At 43.6% G+C, this 23206-nt stretch overlaps 2 non-coding genes across 2 annotated transcripts; one reads left to right on the plus strand and one right to left on the minus strand.

Annotated features, from left to right (window-relative positions):
• Positions 1–1542: 1542 nt before the first annotated feature.
• TRNAL-CAA (transfer RNA leucine (anticodon CAA)) lies at positions 1543–1616 on the plus strand. Its single transcript has one exon. It is a non-coding gene; the product is annotated as a tRNA-Leu (tRNA).
• A 20632-nt stretch (positions 1617–22248) lies between these two features.
• LOC144116881 (U1 spliceosomal RNA) lies at positions 22249–22411 on the minus strand. The gene has a single exon (XR_013311996.1). It is a non-coding gene; the product is annotated as a U1 spliceosomal RNA (small nuclear RNA).
• Positions 22412–23206: the final 795 nt, after the last annotated feature.

Genomic DNA, 23206 nt, shown 5'->3' on the forward strand with positions numbered 1-23206 from the left:
AGGGTGTTTAGAAATATTGTCTTTGAAATTAAGTTTTACATGTCCATAATCTGTTCTAGAATGAGCACGGTTTTATTAACGATGGGCGACCTCATAGGTGCACTGCGAAATTATAAATGTGCATAAAAAATTGTGTTTACGTAAACATATATGATTGGTTTGATATATGAAGGATAGGGTTAATTGGAGAGACATGGGAGAGGCCTTTGCCCTGCAGTGGGTGTAGTAAGGCTGATGATGATGATGATGATGATGAAACATATATGAGACGCAGTGCCATCTGTTGCCCGCATCCGGAGATAGCGGTGCCTCCGCACCCTGCTTACGTAACAGATCGGTGTTAGTCCATAATAATGTAATTAGGTATGCTCTCTCTTCAAGATAAGGGTCTCATTCTTGCCACATTGTAAACATTTTGATTAGCAGGAGAAGTATTTACTGTTTCTGCGCCCTCATCTAGACGCTTCTGCCGATGCTCGAGAAGCTACAAGTTCAATGTTTGATCACGCTGGAAAGAATGCAATGTTAACCGTTCTTTCGCATTCTTTCTCACGTTCTTTTAAACGCTTGTTTCAAAAATCTTTAAAAATTTTGGGATGTTTTTTTTATTTTTGAAAAAGACTACTGTATCAATTAATGACATATTTGGAAAACTTCTTTGCGCTTTCCTTTCTTACATAACACAGAAAGTAGATATAGTCCTTTAGCACCTACATGCGCAATCTATTCTGTAGATTTGAAAGAGCTGTGGCTCACAGTCGCGCAGAAAAAAATTCTTGAATGCAGGTTTGAGATTCGTGGCATTCGTGAAATTTCAAGGAAGCGGTAACTTCTTCACATGTCGGAAGTATCTCTGACATACTCTTTCTCACCTTAATTTTTGGCAGGCCTTATAACTCGTTGAGCTTGCAAAAATATATTCATAGTGGCTTGCATACGTGGAAGTAAAGGTTGCGAAATAGCGCTGCGCACGAAAACGCGGCTTCTGCCGCAACGTCGTTCATAAATTTTTGTCCCCAAAGTATTACCGTTCTCACAAAACTAAATTCACTATTGGCCTGCTGAGGAATGTATGCATTATATATATATATATATATATATATATATATATATATATATATATATATATATATATATATATATATATGTATGTATATATATATATATATATATATATATATATATATATATATATATATATATATATATATATATATATATATATATATATTTCAAGGAAGCCAACAATTACCGACACTACGGTGCTTAGGGGAATGTTTCTATTTTTTTAATATCTGGTGCCAATCAATTAGTTTTAAAGAAAATTACTTATAAAGCAGCAGAAAAAACAACCATGCCGCCGGTGGGATCCGAAACCACGACCTCCGAATATTGCGTCCGGTGACGTTCTACGTCACACTTGCGGTATTACAGGACGTGCTACGTCCACCGTCATGGACGAGGGTGGCGCTGGTGAACACTCTCAAGGTTCGCTTACACGCAAAAACATAAATACCCACGAAAGCAGCAGATTGGACAGGCGTCGCCGTAGCTCAGTTGGTAAGAGCACCGGACGCAATATTCGGAGGTCGTGGGTTCGGATCCCACCGGCGGCATGGTTGTTTTTTCTGCTGCTTTGTAAGTATTTTTCTTTAAAACTAATTGATTGGCACCAGATATTAAAAAAAATAGAAACATTCCCCTAAGCATCGTAGTGTCGGTGACTGTTGGCTTCCTTAATATGTTTGTCAAACGAGCCCCTCACTTCATTTGCCTTGTCTGCTAATAGCTTAACGGGGGTCTCGGTTCTGGCAGTCTTGATGCTATAGGTAGCATAAGAGGGCTCTCGCACAGTTTCCGCCCTCGCCGTTAGATGACGTTCTACGTCACACTTGCGGCATTACAGGACGTGCTACGTCCACCGTTATGGACGAGGGTGGCGCTGGTGAACACTCTCAAGGTTCGCTTACCCGCAAAAACATAAATACCCACGAAAGCAGCAGATTGGACAGCCGTCGCCGTAGCTCAGTTGGTAAGAGCACCGGACGCGATATTCGGAGGTCGTGGGTTCGGATCCCACCGGCGGCATAGTTGTTTTTTCTGCTGCTTTATAAGTAATTTTCTTTAAAACTAATTGATTGGCACCAGATATTAAAAAAATAGAAACATTCCCCTAAGCACCGTAGTGTCGGTGACTGTTGGCTTCCTTAATATGTTTGTCAAACGAGCTCCTCACTTCATTTGCCTTGTCTGCTAATAGCTTAACGGGGGTCTCGGTTCTGGCAGTCTTGATACTATAGGTAGCATAAGAGGGCTCTCGCACAGTTTCCGCCCTCGCCGTTAGATGACGTTCTACGTCACACTTGCGGTATTACAGGACGTGCTACGTCCACCGTTATGGACGAGGGTGGTGCTGGTGAACACTCTCAAGGTTCGCTTACACGCAAAAACATAAATACCCACGAAAGCAGCAGATTGGACGGCCGTCGCCGTAGCTCAGTTGGTAAGAGCACCGGACGCGATATTCGGAGGTCGTGAGTTCGGATCCCACCGGCGGCGTGGTTGTTTTTTCTGCTGCTTTATAAGCAATTTTCTTTAAAACTAATTGATTGGCACCAGATATTAAAAAAATAGAAGCATTCCCCTAAGCACCGTAGTGTCATTGACTGTTGGCTTCCTTAATATGTTTGTCAAACAAGCCCCTCACTTCATTTGCCTTGTCTGCTAATATATATATATATATATATATATATATATATATATATATATATATATATATATATATATATATATATATATATATATATATATATATATATATATATATATATAATATATATATATATATTAAAGACGCCAACAGTCACAGAGACCAAGGTGCATGGGGGAATGTTTGTAATTTTTTTTATTTGTAGTGCCAATCAATTGGTTTAAAGAAAATTACTTATAAAGCAGCAGAAAAAACAACCATGCCGCCGGTGGGATCCCACCGGTGGCATGGTTGTTTTTTCTGCTGTGGGTCTTGAGTACTTCGTCCTTGAGAATGAGGATAGCGTCCTGTGTGGGAGAGACCTTTCCTGAAGCCGAATATAGTGGGTGGAAAGATGTTGCGGTCCTCTACGTAATTGTGGAAGCGGGTCTGGATAACGCGCTCGTATAAATTTCCCAGGTATAAGGTGAGGGAGATGGGTGGCAAGGCCTCCAGGCTTGGTAGTTTGCCTGGCTTGTGGGTAGTAATGATTTCGGGGGTTTACGCTCTCTCCCGCCTTTCACGGAGTGAAATTTATGTAGCTAGTGAGGGCATGGATCTGCGATTTGCACAGGTTTCGAATCTGTGCCAGCTGGCTCTACGCTGCGGCTGGCGCTGGGGCTCGGCAAAATTTGGCTTTTTTGAATAGTTACGTGCACTGGAAAGGTTGCTTTGCCTGCATGCTTTTCGAAAGCGTATGTATATTGGCACGATGTAGCCATATTTTGTAGAGCCACAGCGCCAATGATAATCGCTTTTTCGAAGTTCTAAAATATGCCATGGCTATTACTAGTGGCCAACTGCAACTCTCTGATTGCAACTAGGAACATAACTCTAATAGTTAAAAAGGTAATTATTAAAAATTAGATAACCAGCTTACTACTTAAAACGAATCGCCAAGTTTCTGGTATCAGCCAGCACTGGTAATACTATGCAGCAAAAGCCATATTTTTACATAAAAAGTTTATTTTTGAAAATTAGTCTTCGCTGAAACACCTAGAATATGCAGCAATGACTGTGTGCTGATCGTTTTCCAGGCTTTGGTATTGGGCCTAACGACCGAGTGTTTCCACTTTTGCCAGACCATATTTATCACACCTCAAAGGGCATCAAACTTCGTATTGAATATTTCCATGTCTTGATGTTGTTCTTTCGCTTGCTTCTTCTACAGCAGCTATCAGCTCCAGTGTGTTAAACGGAGATGTTATCTTCGTCTTGTCCATCGCGTACTTCGTCGGCAGTAGGGCGAGAGACGGCGCATGATTTGAGAAGAAAAGAGCTGCTGCCTGACCGGTGAACTCCTGCGGCGTCAACTGTAGGGCGAGCCGGATACTTTCGGCATGATCTTTAATGTGCCATCCCTTTTCCATGCCTCTAAAAGTCCTCCAGAGGGCACTGTTTTTCTTTCCGGTGCCCACTCTACGGCCCCAGTCTGTCCACCTCTTGTGTGACATTTGCTTCTTATGGAGGCGTGCCTGAGGTGTCAGTTGGTTGTCGCCTATCTTTGAACGTCCTCAGGGCGCCCAGTAGTACGTATATCCGCTTGTTTTATACGTGCTCATAGTTGTAGAAAGTGGAGGTCCGAAGTTGTCCGATTCTCGTTTACAGTTGTATATATGGTGGGTCCATAAGAACTGCTTGCAATGTTAACACAAGCGTATCTGCGCTTACGGTTCGCGTCTGAGTATCTTGCCGAACGCAATCTTATTGTGTCAAGGTTACTTTTCTTCGGGTTTTCTTAATTTCTGTCGTATTGAAAGTTATGTTGATAGGGTTGTGGTTACTATTACTACCCCATGCATGTAGTTTGTGGGGATCTCGCCTCGCTTCATCTCCTTTAGGGTTTGCTTCCCCGCGATCCACCCTCCCTAGTTATGTACCTTAACTAAGAAGGAAAAGCACCGGCGTCGCAGCGACACGAGCGCCACAGACGGCGTGATTGCAGCGCGCACGCGGAAGACAGCACACTCTCTTCGGCTGGGGAACTTGGCGGGCGTTGACGTTCCGGCGCGATGTTCCGGTCTTCGCCAGCGGGGCGAGGCATCGTGGGGGAGAACGTTCTCCCGCATCTCGTCCTGTTCGGTCGTGGACTATCACCCCTGGTCTAGCTTGGACGAACATTCGCTCATAACCTTGAAGGTGAGTAGGACGATTTTGATTCCTTAGCGTATTTTCTTGCTAGCCGGCGTTATTGTTGTTATAGAAATAAATTCCTTGCTTTTGTAAGCCTGAGTTTGTGTTTTTGTTTCTCTCAGAGCAAGGCCCGCCTTGTTGCAAATTTGATCCCCTCCTGGATTCGTGGTCATATCCCTAAGCTAATGCGGAGCTTCAAAGTCGCCGCCTATTTGTACAGGTGTTCCGTGGCATGCTGTTTAACCTGTCCGAGATTGATTGCCGTGTTTCTTGGTCGAATGTTGACTGGCACTACTATTGGCGGTGTTTTATTTGGGCGCGTGAGTACAGCAATGACTTCCTGCTGATTCAATAAGCAGTTTTGTCTGGGCGAGTTGGTTCATGACAGCAATTAAAGAAATAAACTTCCGCAAAAGTGATTTCAAGAAGAAAGAGACGTGAGGGGGCAGGACAGACGCAAACTTCCAGGTGGTTTTTATTTTTGAGACAACCGCTCTTTCTATACCAATGTGAAATCAGTTATCACAGGCATGACAGGTAAACACGTGCGCACTCAACCAACCAGCAAAATAACCGCTGCCAAGCAAGGAGGAAAACCTCCCATGTCTCATCTTATCGAGCAAACCAAACCAAAGATAAATCCACTGCACCAGGATGCGGCAGAAAAGAAGCGAGGATAAGTCTATGAACACATACACAAACATGCAAGACTGCGCGAGAGCAGACAGCTCAATACACACTCACACGGAGACATGCACACGTTACAACGTATCTCATGGTTAGGCCAGGTCATATCTAAAACTATAACAACAAAGAAAAAGAATGCAATTAAAGCCGATAAAAACAGCCAACAAAGCTACGCAGATGAAATGGTTTTCCTAGACAAAAGCCGCGTCAGTCGTAAAAGAAAAACATTCAGATCTAAAACATGCAATGTGGGAAGCCACACATGTCCTTCTGAAAACGCTATATCTTTAGGTAGGAGTGTCAACGAGGTTGAACTAACACATTTTTCACCAAATTTCGATATTAGAAAGGCCTCTATTATTCCCTCTGCACTTTGGTTTTGCATTTGTCAGACACTATATGGTCATACAGGTTGCCTGTCTTGTTGGTGTCTATATTGTGCCTGTGTTCAATGATTCGATCATTGACACCTCTACCCGTCTGTCCAATACATGTGTACCGACAGGCGAGAGGCAGGCTGTACACCACGTTGGTGGAGCATTCAATGAACCTGGTTTCATGCTTCTTTTCACATTCGCCACGTTTCTTGATTAGCACTGTTCAGATGCTTGAGAGCTTGGTAGGCCCTGAGAAGAGCACCTTGACGTCATTCCTGTAGCCAATCTTCTTCAGGTTATGCGAGATTTTGTGCCGATAAGAGACCACTTGAACCTGCTGTTTTGGCTGAGGCACACTTGAGGCTTTCTTACTGTCATTCTTTTTTGCTTTTTGCAGTAGGCTTGCTGTGACACTCATTGCTGATGACAGTGCAGGGATACCCTGCTTTTTCTATACAATTATTCTGGTGTAGAAAGCTGTTCTTCATGCTCTGTGAACAGCTTCTGGAGAAGAAGACGGGTAATAATTCCACGTTTGATGAGCTTCGAATGGGCGCTTTGATATTCCAAGAGGGCTTTCTTACTGCCTGGATTGTATTTGAAGCAAGGGCAGCAACCGGATTCACTGAAGGTGAACAATAAATCGAGAAACCGAATCTTTTGATTCTGTGGCATCTCCCAGGTAAAGGTTAGGCCTTTTTGAACACACCTACAGTTCTCGATACGAGATCATCAAAGTGGCAGCCAGACACCACTCGAAGTATGAGAGGGTAGTAATCGACATACCTCAGGACTTTCAGGACACCCATCCGGTTAGGCGGTCGGATATTCGCTTGCCCATGGTGGACAGGTAGAGGTCACATAGCACAGGTCCACAGTAGATCCTATGCATATCCCTTATTTTTGGACATAGTATTTCTTGATGAAAATATAGCCGTGTAGTTCAGGTAGAACTCAAGGAGGGTGATGAAGTTATCGGAGCTTACACCTGAGCAGCTCCGGAAGCTGATTTCGCTTGCACACCAGCGGAATCAGCTTCCAGAGCTCCTCAGGTGTAAGCACATAAAACTTCATCACCCTCATCTAACTTCCCCAAATTTATTCTAGAGCTTTCTGCAGTTCCGTTGTGTTATCCTTTGACGTTTTTTCCAGTCGCGTCTAGGCATCGTGCACACTGCTTTGAACAAGTTTTGTCAGTTGTGCAAGGGTGTCTAGTGGCGTCTCACATATTGTAGTGTTAGCGGCTGGCTTACCTTTCGTAACGTTCACCAACCTTGCTGCTCTGGTGCATGCAGGTATCTCTGTCTGCCGATCTGTTTCCTTGCGCTGTTTTGCTATGCACGCTCTCTTCTGGTGCAACTTTTCAATTTGAGCTGCCAGCATAGAAATCTGCTGATCCATTTCCTGCTTCTGGCGTGTGCATTTCTCTAGTTCTGACAACTCATCGGCAGCACACGTCGGCTGCATGCGCTTTCTGTTTCGTCCATTCTTGAGCGTTGTAGCCTAAGATGACGTTTGCTGCGCTCACTACATGATTGGCTTTACTTCTGCAATCGTCTCGTCAAAAAGCTGCGGCGAAAGAATAGCAAACCTGTTCTGCACTGTTAACGGCGTCATTCGATTCTGTCGCCCATCTCGTGCTACTTGTATCTTTCGTCTTCTCTTCGGACACTAGGAAAAAGTGATACCGTGATCACTGGCTAGCACTTTCTTGAATGACTACTTTGTTTCGTCAAAAAGTACTGAACGTTTTGTTAGCAAGAATATTTTGCGCTCATCTGGGTCAATTTCTACCACAAAACTTTTCGACATAGTAGTGTAAGTGCTTTTTCTGCGTCTTTGGAACCAAGGAAGTGATTCATCGTTTTACGATGTTAAAAACCTATTTTTGCCACCAGTTTCTGCAAGCCAATGATTATTTTCATTTCTTCTCATTTCAGCTCTCTCAGGTTCTTTATTACATAGAGTGTATTAAAGCACCTTTCTGGTGTTGCACTTTAACTTACAGTTTTAAATGCCTTACTGCCGTTTCTACTTTAATAGGCATGGCATACTTCAGCTACTTCTTCAAAAGCGTTTAAACTCGATAAGCGATGGCAACGAACGACAGTCAACGAGATTAGCACTGACTTTACAAAATTCGTTGGCAACAAGGCCAGTTTATGTTCTTGTAGTCTTACGAAATCGCGACAAAATGATGGTGGCCAAAGCAAACTTTGTTCACCCTAACAGCACCGCACATTGCATCTTGCTTTCGCGATATGGAAATTTAATCAGAAAAGTCTTGTATTTGATTCTTTATAGTGAACTAACACAACCGTGCGTCAATCACGAGGAGGATTACACGTGTTTCAATGCATTCATTTACCGCAAGCTTCGTGGGTTTCAAGGTATGCATACATAGTTTAGCTTTCCTCAGGACTTTCCGTGGAAACTGCTGCAACTGACATTCTTCCTGATCTTGAAAGGGACTTATTGCTCACCTGCAGCAAATTTCACAACATTTCAAAGGTTTGTATGCCCTTATCGCCCTCGACATTGCATTCTGGCGTGCATCAGCTCTCTACAACGTTGTGCAACGAGTTCTTGCGTAGTAGGTGTCGCAAGTGTCCTGACTTTCCGTAACTCACTCTTTGTTCAAGCGCGAGGGGAATTCTCGCGCCTAGCGGTCTGGATGCATCGCACTTTCTCTGCAGCTCCACGTGCTCCTACTAATTCAACCACGGTTAGATTGTACAGCCAATGCAACAGCGGCAAGCACGCTGTTTCGTGGTTGCACCTGACTGCGGATCAAAGCCGGCCTTTGAAGGCAACCTGTGCTTTTTTTTCGTCGCTGCTGGAGAACGGCTGTGAAACAACATTCCGGGGCCGCTAGCTCTTTGTGGAATTTCGCCGCCTCCATTTCTAGCTACGTCACTACAAAAAAGCTTGCAGCTTTCAATGGCTGCTCGCGACGCCATGCTTGCAACACGGTGATCCCCCCAACTCCCCTCGCTAAAGCCATTAGTGCCAAGTTGTCCAAGTAAAGTACAGCAGGCGAGGTTTCGGCGCTCTTCCTGGGGCGGAATTTTTTGTTTTTGATTTTTTTGTGCAGGTAAGTTGCACATGCTGGCTAGGTTCTTCATGCTACATAACATAAACTGTACATTTTTGCTCTTGAACGTCCTCGTGTGTAGCATATGCTTGCTGGTCCAGGTTGTAGCTGCTCAAGGCTGCCTCGAACGGTTCTTGCATCGTGCATATCAGTTTTTATGTTGGATAGAGTTTGTCCTGGTATTCCCAAAAGGTATGATTGAGCGCTTAGCTTGCTCTGCACTAAGGACAGTAACCTTAGTATTTTGTGAGACTAATCTTGTGGAAAACGTGTAGATTAGAAAATGTGTTAATTTATTTTCTCCTCCAGTCCGGGGAGGATAGTTGTTCGTGTGGTGGTGAGAAATGTCTTCTTTCTAGTCTTAGATTTTCTAACCTGTGACCGTACGGTCCTAGGAAAGGCTGGGGCAGATATGGGAATCTGCCTGGTTTGTGAGAGCTCGGGCTAGATCATTCGCCACTTCACTTCCGTCTAGGTCTTTGTGTCCAGGTGTCCATGCTATTCTGTGTGAGTGGGAAAGGGTACTTAATAGTGTGCTCGCCCTTCCATGAGGTTTTTCAGCAAGGTAGTCCCTGCAGGCTTGATGGGAGTCTGTAACTACGTGCGATGACTTCCCCCACTGGTCAGGAATCTTGATGCTGATGGCCATGGCCAGTGAATCCGCTTCCGCGGGAACCTTTTCATAGATCGAAGCACAGATAATTGGCCTCTCCTGGTTATCGGTCGCAGCTATCGTGAACTTTCCTAACTCGGCATAGACCCCCGTGTCAGCGTACGACCGCTTCCGGGTCTTTGCATAGATTTTCGCTAGTGCTTGGACTCTGGCTTGCCTTCTACCTTTCTGCATCTCGTGGTGCAGGTCACAGGGTGTCATGTTTACGTGGAACCTCTCTCTTACGGGTGTCGGGATTTGGGACTTGCTCTCACTGGTCCTTAGCGTTTGCCATGTGTTGTACTCCACGCGCCTAACGACGTTCGGTTGATATTGGTAGGAGGTTTAGGGACGTTTTATTGGCTCCCCTTTTCATGGTGTTAACACCCTTCTTCTAATCACTCGACAGGGGACCCCGTAGGTAATCCTGCTTTTGACAAAGGCTTGAACAAGGTGGAGGGTGTCTTCCGCCCCATTAATTTCCGATGCAATGTTATCCTTCTCATTATTGCTGAAGTTTCGTTGACTGTGGTTGTAAGGGTCTTGATCGTATAGTCAGCTTTCAAATTTTTTTGTACTGCAGCCTCCAAACTGATCGTTTCTTTCTCTTGAATTTTCTTTTCTCCTAGGTAGAGTTCAATTTCTCGCGGGGACTTGTGATTTTCCCTGTATAACCTGATAAGTTTCGATTTCTCTGAGGAGCATTGAAGAACGCTCTCTTCGGCGCACTCCTCAACCAGGTCTATAACTGCTTGCATAGCTTCTTCCTTCTGCGCCAAGGATCCCTGCGTTGCCCATATGGTGATGTCATGCGCGTGGAAGGTGAAGCCGATATCTTCGCAGGTTAAGAACTTTCTGGCTAAGTTTAGGAGTTTGAGAAGGCTAAATGCCAAGACAAAGCGCAGTTAAATTGCACGAGATGCGAAGCATGGAGTGCGATAAAAGAATGGTCACGGGATCACGTGTGAGCATTCGCTCCGCATAAAGATGAAGGTAGTGTCAAACACCTGTGTGTGGCTACGTACAATGCTGTCCTTCTCCCTTGCATATGCTTCGCCTAAGCCTGCCCTCCCCCACTTTATAGCTGAAAGAACAAAGCAGTTGGGTACTCCAGCAAGCCGGAATCACTCCATTAGATGTCCCCTCTATCGCAAGCGACCCCCTCTCAAATACATATCTTCGCATAGCGCCCATAACACGTAACGTGGACCGCACTAGATATGAGGGCTAACGTAAGGCACCAGCCTCTCATTACGAACCCCTCCGGACCGTACTCTCACTTACACCGATGCTGCACGCACTTCGACGGATGCAGCAGCATATACAATAATCACCTTCTCCCAATTCATTTTGACACAGCTTTAGGGCCCGTGTCTCCCGAAGTTGACCCCCAGATAGCTTGTATACACCATGCACTTCAATTCTCAAGAAGCCATCCGAGCCATTCAAACAGCCAGCCTCCCCCCCCCCCTTCAGTCTGGAATAGGTGGCCTCCTGGTCGTGCTGGGATTGCAGGTAACGAGCTGACTGATCAGCCAACCCGTGAAGCCTCAGACCGGTACCTGTGGTATCTCCCGGCCGCACCTGTCCTCAGAGCTGGAAGTCCTTCAATATCGGAAAGGCATCGACAAACACTACAACAACCTTGGAGAAAATAAGCCAAACAATTCCATCATCCACCACGAACCCTCCATCTCATCCGTTCGTCTCCCACTTAACACCCTCTGTGCCGCCTGCAGGGGCATATTTGTACTGCAGCACGCCATATTTTCATGTGCAAGGTTCCCAGTCTCTTTAAAGGTCTATTAGCCATAAAACCACCGCGTTACCCGTACCTACCCCGTCCTTCGTGAAGTGTTTGGCTTGCTAAAGACCACCGGTGAGAGCAGCTGACCCTTGTGCGCCAAGTCTGCTACCAACTTAGTGGCTAACACAGAAGCTGCGCAGTAAAGTGTGTTTCCTTCCTCTCTCAAACCTTCTGACTCCTTTCTTTTTCTGCGAGAGCTAATCTGCTTAAATTTTCTTCCCTGGATGTGTAGCAGACTGGAACAATTTACCCCACTAATGTTCACAATTCGTAGAATTGGTTGAAAGCTTTCTCTTGAAAGCATGCAAGTCTTCTCGGATAAGGTGTTCGCAGATGGCACAGGACAAGGTTAATTGCAGAGATACGGGAGAGGTCATTGTCTTAGAGTGGGCGTAGGCGCAGTTAGGCTGATGATGATTATCATGAGCTTTTTGTGCGTTCTTTTGTGGTGCATTTTATTTTTCTTGCTTAGGTTGTATGGGCTGAAGTATTCGACAAATAAATAAATGAAATAGTAACTCCACTCTGAAACATTACGGGAACTACAGATGCAGTGTAACAGCCGTCGTCTCTGTTCCGCCAGCGCTGCGTCCTGCACTGTTGTTGACTCACTCGCCACTCACAGTGCACTGCTTTCTACACAGCGTTCACCACATCATCGCGGTGGCGTGAAATGCATTAGCCTCGGGAATTCCGTTCAGTTAATCGCGCTTGCAGAACCAAAGGTTGCGCTTCCTAGCACGTGACGATGGGTGTCGCTTCACTCGCAGCAATTAGTGCGCGATTCAATGGGAGCTGTACCGCTGCACTCGCAGTCGTCACGCGGAGCGTAAGCGCCATCTGGCAATGTTCGTCGCGCTGGAGCCGCCTGCCGCGCTGTCCGCAGCCGGCGGCCCAAGGGAAGGTCCGGCGCGCCGGCCTCTGAAGGCGAGGAAGTCCGCGCCCACGCTGTGGTCACACGTAGCTCCTGTGGATGCGTGACTAAGCCACAGAGCGGACACGGCTGAGACCTCGAGACTGCGGCGCCTGCCTCAGCGTATAAGGACAAAAAGGAGGCGAGGGTTGCTAAGGTCGATATGGTGACGCAGCATGCATGGAGACAATAAATGAGGTAACATCACTGCGAAACCTGTTCGTTTAAGAGATCACCTTGTTACGGTTCAAAACTATTCCTGACAGTGATAACGTTGCTATGTCCATGAAAGCGTTTCTTTTGACATCCACGTTAAAAAAATCTTTGAAGAGCGTCACACCATGGGGGCAGCAGCAAAGGTCATGTATCGCCGAAAGTCAGTGAGCGGAAAGTAATTATCTAGAGCCGTTTTTATTACGCTCTGAAAATCGATTTGTTTCATGCTCGCATTGTAATGATTGAAAAAGTGTCCGGTTGTGGTGAAAGTTACCGAACGCCACGTGACACTGTAACCTGACCCATGAAAGTCTTTGTGATAGTGATCCCTTTCGTGGAGCCGTATTATATAAGGATTCATTATTCATTTTTCATTTCAGATGCACTTGGCCATATAGCATTGGTAACTATTGTCGGTGACTTAGCCACCGCTTTCAAGCGTTCGCGGGAAGCGACCGAAGCATTGGCGCTTTGGCGACCGTATCTCACCATTGGCTGCCTATCGCAATCAATGGTCAGCGGCGCCAGTGCATGCGGCGAGTCGCGAAGGCTAACATCGACGTGAGAACGCCCTGCCATGTGACATCTGTGATTGTCCGCTTGCTGCTTTCGTCTGATGCTGCTGCCACGCTGACGTCACGCCAAACGAAATGAAAAATGGACAATGGATAATTGTAAAATATGGAGCCTGGGTATCTCAGGGGTGTTTCAGGGTGCTTCACCTAATGCATTACAAAATTTTTAAAAACAGTCTTTTTGAGTTGGAAGAATACTTTTTTCGGAATGGCATTGTCAGTGCTGTAGTACATCAGAATACAGCTTGGAAGTAATATCAGGCTGGTTAACTAATATTAAATAGTTAACTTTTTAAGTATTACTGTTAGACTTCTAAATCATTAAGAGGTGTGTAGCCCAACGTAATTAACATCCATATTAGTTTAACTTTCGAAAGCGCGGTTACTTTCGGCGCTGTGGCCAAACAAATTTTGGCTACATCGCGCCAAAACACATACGCTTTCGAGAAGCTTTCAGGCAAAGGAACCTCTCCAATGAACGTAACTCGTCGAAATAGCCAAAATTTGTGGGGTCACGGCGCCAAGGCTAACCGGGTTTTCGATATTCTAAAATATTTATAATACGCCGTTTGCTACACCTCGCTCAATAAGTAAGGAGCCCAAGAGCAATATTTCAAAAGTTAACTATCTAATATCAGTTAACCAGCCTGCGAGTTAAGCACGTGTCAGCTGTATTCTGATGTACTTCACCGCTGACAATGCTATGCCGAAAAAAGCGCTCTTCTAACTCAAGAAGCCTATTTTTAAAAATTTTGTAAAGTCTAAGGTGAAGTACCCTGTGTAGAGAACTACGTTACTTATGCGATTTAATTTACTTATTTATTTATTCAAATATCTTGAGCGCACAAATGTGCATTATTTAGGCGGCAAAGCAGGAATAACACGTAGCACAGTTTAAGCATGAAAACGCAATGTTATGGGTAGAAAAATAACGACATCCAGCAATGTATTCACATAAAAAAGGGGATATAAACGCTGCAAAAGGAAGAAATAAAATACATTCGAATGTATTTGCGAAAATGTTGACATTAATTTACAGACGTATCAGCATCTAGATGAAGCACACAAAAGAAGGGGTTAGATGACACTCAGTTAAACAAAAACTTTGCTAAAACATTGTGAAACCAGGGTGGCAATGCACATACTATCTCTTCCTTACCTCTGAAAGTTACTAAACGTCAAATGACATCGTCAGATGACTCAGCGAAGGTGGTTCTTCACAGAAACTGCCTATCATAGAAACAGCCTTATTATGCACAAAAGACCGGTTATTTTGATATCGAGCTTGACAGGATTGTAAAGGTGACATGTCAAGTAGCGACTGTCAGGAAGTCACGATGCAGCACTATTTGCTCACCGAAAGATGTTTCTATGATTGAGCCCATTAGAGGTATAAGGGTGCAATACCATAGCACAAGGTAGATGGCATTTAGAATGCCAGAGTAAAGAGAGTGCGTAACACCGATCACCTTCACACGCGATAATGACCCAGTGCTTTGGCAGGCGAACTTATCTGTCAGGAACAGTTGGCTGGCGACTGAATCTTTAGCGAAGTCGTGTACTTCTGGCCTGTGCACTGTGTGCCAAACGAGTCATCAGTATTACTCAGCGATCACGTGTTTGCAATTTTCCTCCGGTCCTTCCACTAAATTGGGGCAAATGCTTGTGTATTAAATTCACTGCCGGTTGGATCAAATATTTTGCACGAGATGAATGTATGCTGCGCCTGGGTTATAACGAACGCTCGTTAGATGGAATATTCTCGAGATTCCTGCATACACTCTGAGGAAGGTACTCCGTCCTTCCGTTTTTCGCAGCGTGCTCTACCTTCCACCGGTAATCCGCTTTTCTAGTATCATTTGATAGCATCAAAAGACGCTGGGTTAACGGTAAAACATGGCAGCAATCACTGCCACAATTGCAGGCCTTGCTCAATCGGTTTCTTCCCTATTCTTTCACCCCTTCATCGATTCCACCACGGCATGGTTCAGGCTCTCACCCTGAGTGCAGAAGTTGCCGCGCCATTCCTTTCGTCCGCATGTTAATTCAATTTATTCAAAAGGCCCACAAATGCTCTAATTACGAGTGTACTCCATTGAGGTGAGGTACACAGGCATTGGTTACGGATTTTACATCGCAGTAATATAACACAAACGCAACACGCACAATTAATAGCTAATGATATATAGACAATGAAAAAAGGTTTAAAACAATTACCATCGCAGAGCAAACATTCGGGAAGACAACACATCACCTCAGTAAAAAGCAAAGAGCACCAGACAATGCCGGAAAAAGCACTCTAAAGTACAGCTGGGCAAACAATTAATATTTGGTGGTGACACCTGAGGGAATAAATTATTGACCTTAGTTGGGTTAGGTTCTGTGGCAATGTCTAATGGTAAAGCGTTTCATTCTGTTATTGTGCGAGATAAGAGAGAGCCCGCATAATGGGATGAGCGGCAGTTAATGTGTTTGACTTTATATGGATGGTCACAACGTGGACAGATGACTGGTTGTGACTAAAACAGTTCTTCGTGAATGGAAGGATGGTGATATAGTTAATGGAAAAGCGACAAGCGGGAAATTCTACAAAGAAGTGTTAAGCTGTCTTACTTTGCTTTATCCTTTATTGTGATGACGCTGGTGGAACGCGAATAATCGCGAAAATTAATTGTGCATAACGTTTTTCCAAGGCTTCCATCTTACTGATGATGTAAGCTTGTTCGAGATACCAAATGGCACACACGTATTCGTGTTTAAGACGAATTAACGTGATATAGGCTAGATTTTTGGATCCTTTGGGGTCTATTTTAAGTTATGTTTAAGAAGTCAGAAGGTAAGGTTAGCGAGGCAAGAGTAAGAATAATAAGATTATTCCATGATAAGTTGGACTGAAGATTGCTTCCGATGTACTTGTAGGCTGCGGTGAATTCTAAATTGATGTTATTAAGAGAGTAGATGGTCGAGGTTCGTGGCCTGTTGGTAAAAGGCATGAGTTTAAGTTTGGAAAAAAAAATAATGATATTCACAAATTTTTACATCACGTACTTATCGTCTCTACGTCAAATTGCAATGGTTGGCTCTCAGTTTTGCTTGTAACACATCGATTAATTACACGATAATCTCTAAATAGTCTAATTCTAGACGTCACGCTGCTGACTAAGTCATTAATAAAGAGAGAGATTAATAGAGAAAGTAAACGCCAAAGTACGCTACCTTGTGGAACTCCATACATAACATCAACATAACATGATTCTACATCAGAGAAAATCTTTTATGCTTGCAATATTATCGTGTAAAGTAGTGAGAGTTTAAGCAACAACCTTTGTTGAGGGAAGCGATCAAATGCGTTTGGAAAATCTGGAAATATTGCATCAACTTAAAAGCCAGCGTCCATCAGTGAGTGCATGTTGATAAATTCAGCCAATTTAAGTGTCGCATGAGCAGCTCTTGAGAACAACGTGCTAGTGCTTGAAGATGTTATGGTCTTCAATATAACTGATCACCTCAGTGCGTATGATGTGTTCGAGTCATTTAAAAATAGTACTGGTGAAGAAGACTGGAGGATAATAGCTAATGAAAAAAGCACCATCACCCAGTTTGAAAACAGGCATTATCTTAGCTATCCGCAAGTCATGAGGAATGAAGCAAGTTGATAATGACTGAGAAAAAAGGGCGGTTAACATGAAGCAAATACTGTCACGCGTATTCTTTAAAATTCGCGTGATAAGTGTACGTGACAGCAATGAGCTGCAAAAAAAAAGTTGCTGACGTTCAGACGCAAATGATTTCGCATTTCTCCAGTGCGGGAGACTGCTGTGCTACACAATTTTTATGTGTTACCGTCATAGAAGACGCCGCCGGTGGAGCTGGCATCTGTATTTCCTCTATGAACCGCTCGTCCATCCCACCTGATGTCGCCTCGATGTTTGGACTAAATCCGCAATCCTTGGGACACAGTTTACATACTACAAGCATTACACTGTCCAAATGCTGGAGGAAGTAAGGTTCTTAATTGGGCTACTTGGTCACTGAATCCTGACATAGTTAAGTAGCACAGAAAAGACAGGACACACGCTAGCCTATTTACTCAAACTGACATGCATCGTGCACCATGCAACTTTGAAGCACAATGCACCCCCCCCCCTCATGCTCCCCTGTATTAGTTCTACGGTTTCTTCCGAGAAATAAGGACGCCATCGGTGGTCACCGGCTTTCTCGTTTTCTCTGGCGGAGGCTTATGGTCTTGCTTACAAAAAAACGCCTTGTGCCTGCCCTCCGTGGTAGGTGTCGACTTGATTGGGACACTCGCCTTGCTAGACCAATCGAATGAAGCCCTTAGAAATGATCGAGCCAGAATTTCGAGTTTAGGCCAGGCATGATAAATTATAAGCTGGCAATGGTGTCGCTAGTAAGGGGCTCTGCCTCGAGGTCAAGAACTGAAGAGAAACAGACGCGTTTTGATGGTGCCGACCCTGTGATGGGAAAAGCTCCATGTCACAAGATTTGTATTTTCCACACATCAAGGTGAAATTACTAATCGAACCCGTTTTTGCCTTCCTGCGGGACTCCCTACTCAAGCTGATATAATCGGGCTAGGAAGGCAGCTTCGTCCTTCTTTCTACGAAAAACTATCGCCGCTGTGTCCCGAGGGCAAGCGCAGACTTCCGTACCCAGATGATGAGTTCAGTCTGTTTTAAAATTTTTGCCGGTTTTCACGTCACCTTTTCATTTTTTATCTTTGTCAACTCGAAGTATGGATACTTTTTGTCTTCCCTTTTTATTCTTTACGGTGCCAGACATAGTTTTAACATGGCTATTAAAACTCATGCTGCTTTGGGTTCTGTTAAAGGCTATTTTTTTTTATTTGCGCCTTCTGAGTTTTTGACAATCTTGATTTAGCTCGACACGCGGTCTTACCTTTTGTCATACTTTTATAAAGCCCCGCCTCTGTAAGTAAACCTCATCTGCTAGCAATTTCCCGGAAGCAAATCTTGCAAGTGGAACTGCGGACATTCGTATCGTGCTCACAAAAGTACTTGAGGTTAAGTCAAAAATCGACACACTAGAAGAGATAAAGGCCACTGTGGATGCTATTGACCAGTTTGTGCAGAAAATGTCTACAAAATACGATGAAGTTTTGTCAAAAATGAAACAGCAGGATGCAGACATTTCTGCCCTCGGAAAGCGAGTCGAAAATCTCGAGGCTCAGGTAACAGAACAATAAAATCAGGAATTAGGGCAACAATTTCACGAACTAGAGCACTATGGCAGACGTCAAAGTTTAGAAATGCTTGGGCAGCCCCACCATAATAATTAAAACCTACTGGAAAAGCATAATGTCTTGGCCACTCATCTCGAGCTTCCGCTCCTGTCCGAGGCAAATGTTCAGGCTTCTCATCGATTGCCATCACGATCTATTAATGACAATGACAATGAGGTCGGGGAGAGTGCTAAGAAGGTGTCACCTGTTCTTGCACGCTTGGTATCCCGTTCAACCAGAGACGCATGGCTTGCAAAAAAGGACAGCTAAAGGAAAGGAAATGTAAAATATTCTTCAATGAAAACCTGACAGCACAGAACAAGGCGCTCTTTTGGAAAAAGAAGAAAACGGCAAAATAAAAAGAGTATGAGTGCCTAACCAAAGAATGAAAAAATGTTTGTCCGCAGTGGCCGCCGCAGCCGAGTTATGAGGATTACGACGAAAAACGATCTGAATAAGATATGTTGAGGAACGGGCGGTACGCGCAAGGCGGTAACTCATAGCACTGACACCCTTGAATATGACAGTCCCGTTCACATATTCTTATCATGATGCTGATTCGTTCAAACATTAAAAGCACCTACGAGAAAAAAAAATTCTTTATTCCATCTCAATGCACAAAGCCTTCGTAATAAAGAGAATTCTGTGGAAATCGCTCTGAATGCTTTAAACCATTAATTTGTATTTTTAGCTTTCACTGAAACTTGGTTCACGAACGATTATGATTTTATACAGTTTCCAGGATACAAATGCGTATCAATTTCACGGAGTGATGAGAGGAGGAGGTGTGGCTGTTTATATAATGAACTACCTAAATTATGCCACCATACAAGAGTTTTGTGTAATAAATCCACACTTTGATTGTCTTGTGTTAAAGTGTGTAAGTACCATATTTGCCGTTGTATACATGCCACCTTCTGGATCACAGCATATTTTTAGCATTTCTTTAAATTATGTTACAGCAATGCATGCAAGTCAAGTTGAATGTAGTTTTTTGTGGTGAATTCAATATCGATCTTTTATTGCTTGATTCTAATCAGCAAAGAATGCTTGATATTCTTCTCTCGTTTAGTTGTGAAAATGTAATGCATATGCCAACTAGAGTGACAGACATCTGCCATATATTACTAGATGTGTGTTTTACAAGCTACGAAAAGAATGATGTGCAAGCAGGTGTTATAATAGCTGATATTACTGACCATTTACCTATTTTTATGTTCTTTAAACCCTACTGTACGCCACAGAACCATTCCAAAACATGTGCACCCATTACATACAGAAACAATATTGAAGCTAAGACCATAATATTTAGAAACTTAGTAGCAGAAACAAGCTGGGCTGATGTCCTTCAAATATGTGACCCCGTCGCAGCATATGACATCTTTATTAAAACAGTTACCGAGCTCTACAATCAAGCCTTCCCTACAGTTGAATTCAAAAAGTATAAAAAATCCAGAAAGCCTTGGATAAATGCCTACCTTCTGAAAAGAATTAGAGAGCGTGACAGACTATTTTTCTCTTTTATCAGAACGAAAAATATGGACTGTTTGACCGAATATGCATGAATTCGTAATAAGTTAAGCTCTGATATAAAAAAGCCAGGACTAGTTATTACGAACATAAGTTTACTGATATATACAAGTATGGAATACAGTAAACAAGTTAGTGTCCAACAACAAAAGAGGCGGCATCTCTGAACTCGTTTTAAATGGTGTCCCTTACACAAGGGCGTCGCATGCTGACAAACTTAATGAGCACTTTCTCATATCAGGGGCGTCAAGTAAATCTCAGGTAGGTAACTGTGATTTTACAACGTATATCATGTCCAACATCCAAAGCTCAATGTTCATGTTTCAACTACAGAATTAGGAATCTGCACAGTAATCAAATACCTAAAAAATAGCAGTACATGTGCTGCTGATGACATTACCGTTCAAGCTATAAAATCCATCAGTCTCATGATTAGTCAGTCACTTACGCATATATGCAACCTGATTTTGATTACCGGAATATTTCCAGATAAACTAAAATTGCTAAAGTCTCTGTCATACACAAGGGAGGTGATAGAAATGATATAATCATAGGCAAAATTCGGTCCTATCAATCCTCTTCAAAGTAGTTGAACAAGTTATAGACATCAGGCTACTAAACTTCTGCAAGCGAAACGATATCATCGCTGAACACTAATATGGATTCCAGAAAGAGAAATCTACTGAAATGGCGCTAATAAAAATTAAGGACGAGATAATAGACAATTTTGAGTAAAAAAATATATATTCAACAGGTGTTTTTCTAGGCTTTAAAAAGGCACTCGACTCCATTAAGCGCCCTATTTTACTGTACAAGTTATAAAATTAAGGCATTAGAGGAACGACTCTCACATAATAATGAATTACCTCTTAAATAGTCACCAGTGCAAAAATATTACGAATGCAAAGTCCGGCTTAAGTCAGATACAGTACGGAGTTCCGCAAGGATCAATCCTTGGGCCGCTGTTATTTCTGCTTTATATAAATGATATCATTAACGTGCAGTCTACACCATAAATAATACTGCACGCTAAAGTCACCAATGTATTTATCTGCGGACAAGATCGAGAAGTCCTCCAAGTATAAATCAATGTATGGATGGAAAATTTGTCGACGTGGCTTCACGGTAATGAACTAGAGTTAAACACTGCAAAAACTAAGTACATTATGTTCCGCGCTCGCAACAAGTGTATAAAACAATAAATACTTATACCATTTCTCGATGAATCTATCGAACGTTTAATATCGCATAAAATTCTCGGTGTCATATTTCACGAACATCTAGACTGGTAACCTAACATTGAAAAAGTTCGCATTGGTATCTCTAGGTCCATTGGTATCATGTATAAAATAAAGAACCTTTTGCCTATCTGGCTAAAGAAACAACTATTATACACACTTGTACATTCGCGTTTCCAGTATTGTCTCCTTGTCTGTTGCACAGCAGCTAAAACAAGCATAGAAAACACATACTTACTACAAAAGAAATTTTTTCGACTAATAGATAATGCACTATACCTTAGCCACACCGCCTCATTGTTTAGAAAACACCAACTGCTTACACTGTGGAATGTCATAAACAAAAAGATAGCTTTAGCTACTTACGTACAAATGCATTCATGTTCTACCGTTTTTTGTCATCAGCATCTAAAGAAAACACACACCTACAACACCCGGCACATATATTATAAGGAAAAAATACGTACAAAGTACGGCACCCAGAAACTTCACTACACAATTTCCAGTTTTTTAAATGATCACCATCCGGCTGTAAGCATTATCCAGGAAAGTCAATCATTGAAAGCTTTCAAAAATAGCATCACTATGTATCTTTTGTAACTGCAGGCATGACAACTCTTTTCGATTTTATTCTGTTGTTTCTCACAGTATTTGCCCAACTGTTGAACATAAATGTTCAATATGAAATAACTCCAGCTTCAATGTTAACCAATCCACTCTGTATTTCCTCGTGTAGTGTTTATTTTATACGCTGAATGTTCTTGTGCTCTCGACCGGGAACAAGAAGTGCGCAGACTCTTTGTAAGGCATCCATTTCCCTTTTGTTATTTGCCCTAGGCAACTGTACCACACGTTGCCTGAATAAACTCTTTGAATGGCTTTCGCCTCACTGCACTTTTGGCAACGAAAGTGCCCCTGAATTTATTTCTCACCCGTCCACACACGAACCACGCTGTAAAGTTACGGAGGAATACTCCAATGTGTTGTAGCATTCTGATTTTTGGAATTTCATAAAGGGGGCTGGCGCGAACGCCGAGCCCCGACTACCAAAAATTACATGCCCCAGCTACCCCATTTAGGAGTAGTGGCGTGCTTCAGCCTTCCGCAGTGCAATGGCAGGCCTCGGCACGGTGCCCCGACCTTGCTGATCGCCGGTGACACAGCACCAGGTAAGTATGCAAAAGACCGACTGAAATCGGATGTCATGCGATTCATACCTCAGTTCAGTACCAGTGGCCAATTCACTTCTTACGGAGTTCCTTTTGTTGCATTAGGCGCAATTTTGTTCAAAAAGCTACAGACGCACGGAGAGGGACCGCATACAGGAAGGAGTAACTGAAGTTAAACTAATAAGTTATTTTAACAACAAGAAACAAAATAAATTAGGTGTTAGATGTGTTCGTACCTTGCAACGAAATCCAGTTAGGTGTGGGGCAGCTACGATGTAATAATAATATTAATTGGTTTTGGGGGAAAGGAAATGGCGCAGTATCTGTCTCACATACCGACGGACACCTGTACCGCGCCGTAAGGGAAGGGATACACGAGGGAGCGAAAGAAGAAAGGAAGAGGTGCCATAGCGGAGGGCTCGGAATAATTTCGGAGAGAAGGGCTAACGCGGGCCTTGCGTTTTTTGGTTGTCCGGGCCGCGCATGGTGACAGGGACAGTCTGAAGGAGCAGTGACGTCGCCATTGCGCCTCTTCTGGTCGAGCCCTTAGGACTCGCGTCTCAGATGAGGTGCGCGTGGTGACGGCGAAGCTGCGTATAACTCAGCGCACCCCGCCGCAATCGTCGCTTATCTGCGCATGGACAGAGGAGATTTCGGAGCGTCTACAGCATCTTTTACGATCAACCTCTTTGACAGCGGCTGCATGGCGTTGTCGACGCAATCCAACTGCTCATACTGAGGTGCATCGGTTTGAGCGCCAGGAGCTCTTGTGCCCTCAAGGTGCCCCTGCTTTTACATCTTCC

Source organism: Amblyomma americanum, chromosome 1 (assembly GCF_052857255.1).
Source record: "Amblyomma americanum isolate KBUSLIRL-KWMA chromosome 1, ASM5285725v1, whole genome shotgun sequence".
NCBI classification, from domain to species: Eukaryota; Metazoa; Arthropoda; class Arachnida; order Ixodida; family Ixodidae; genus Amblyomma; species Amblyomma americanum.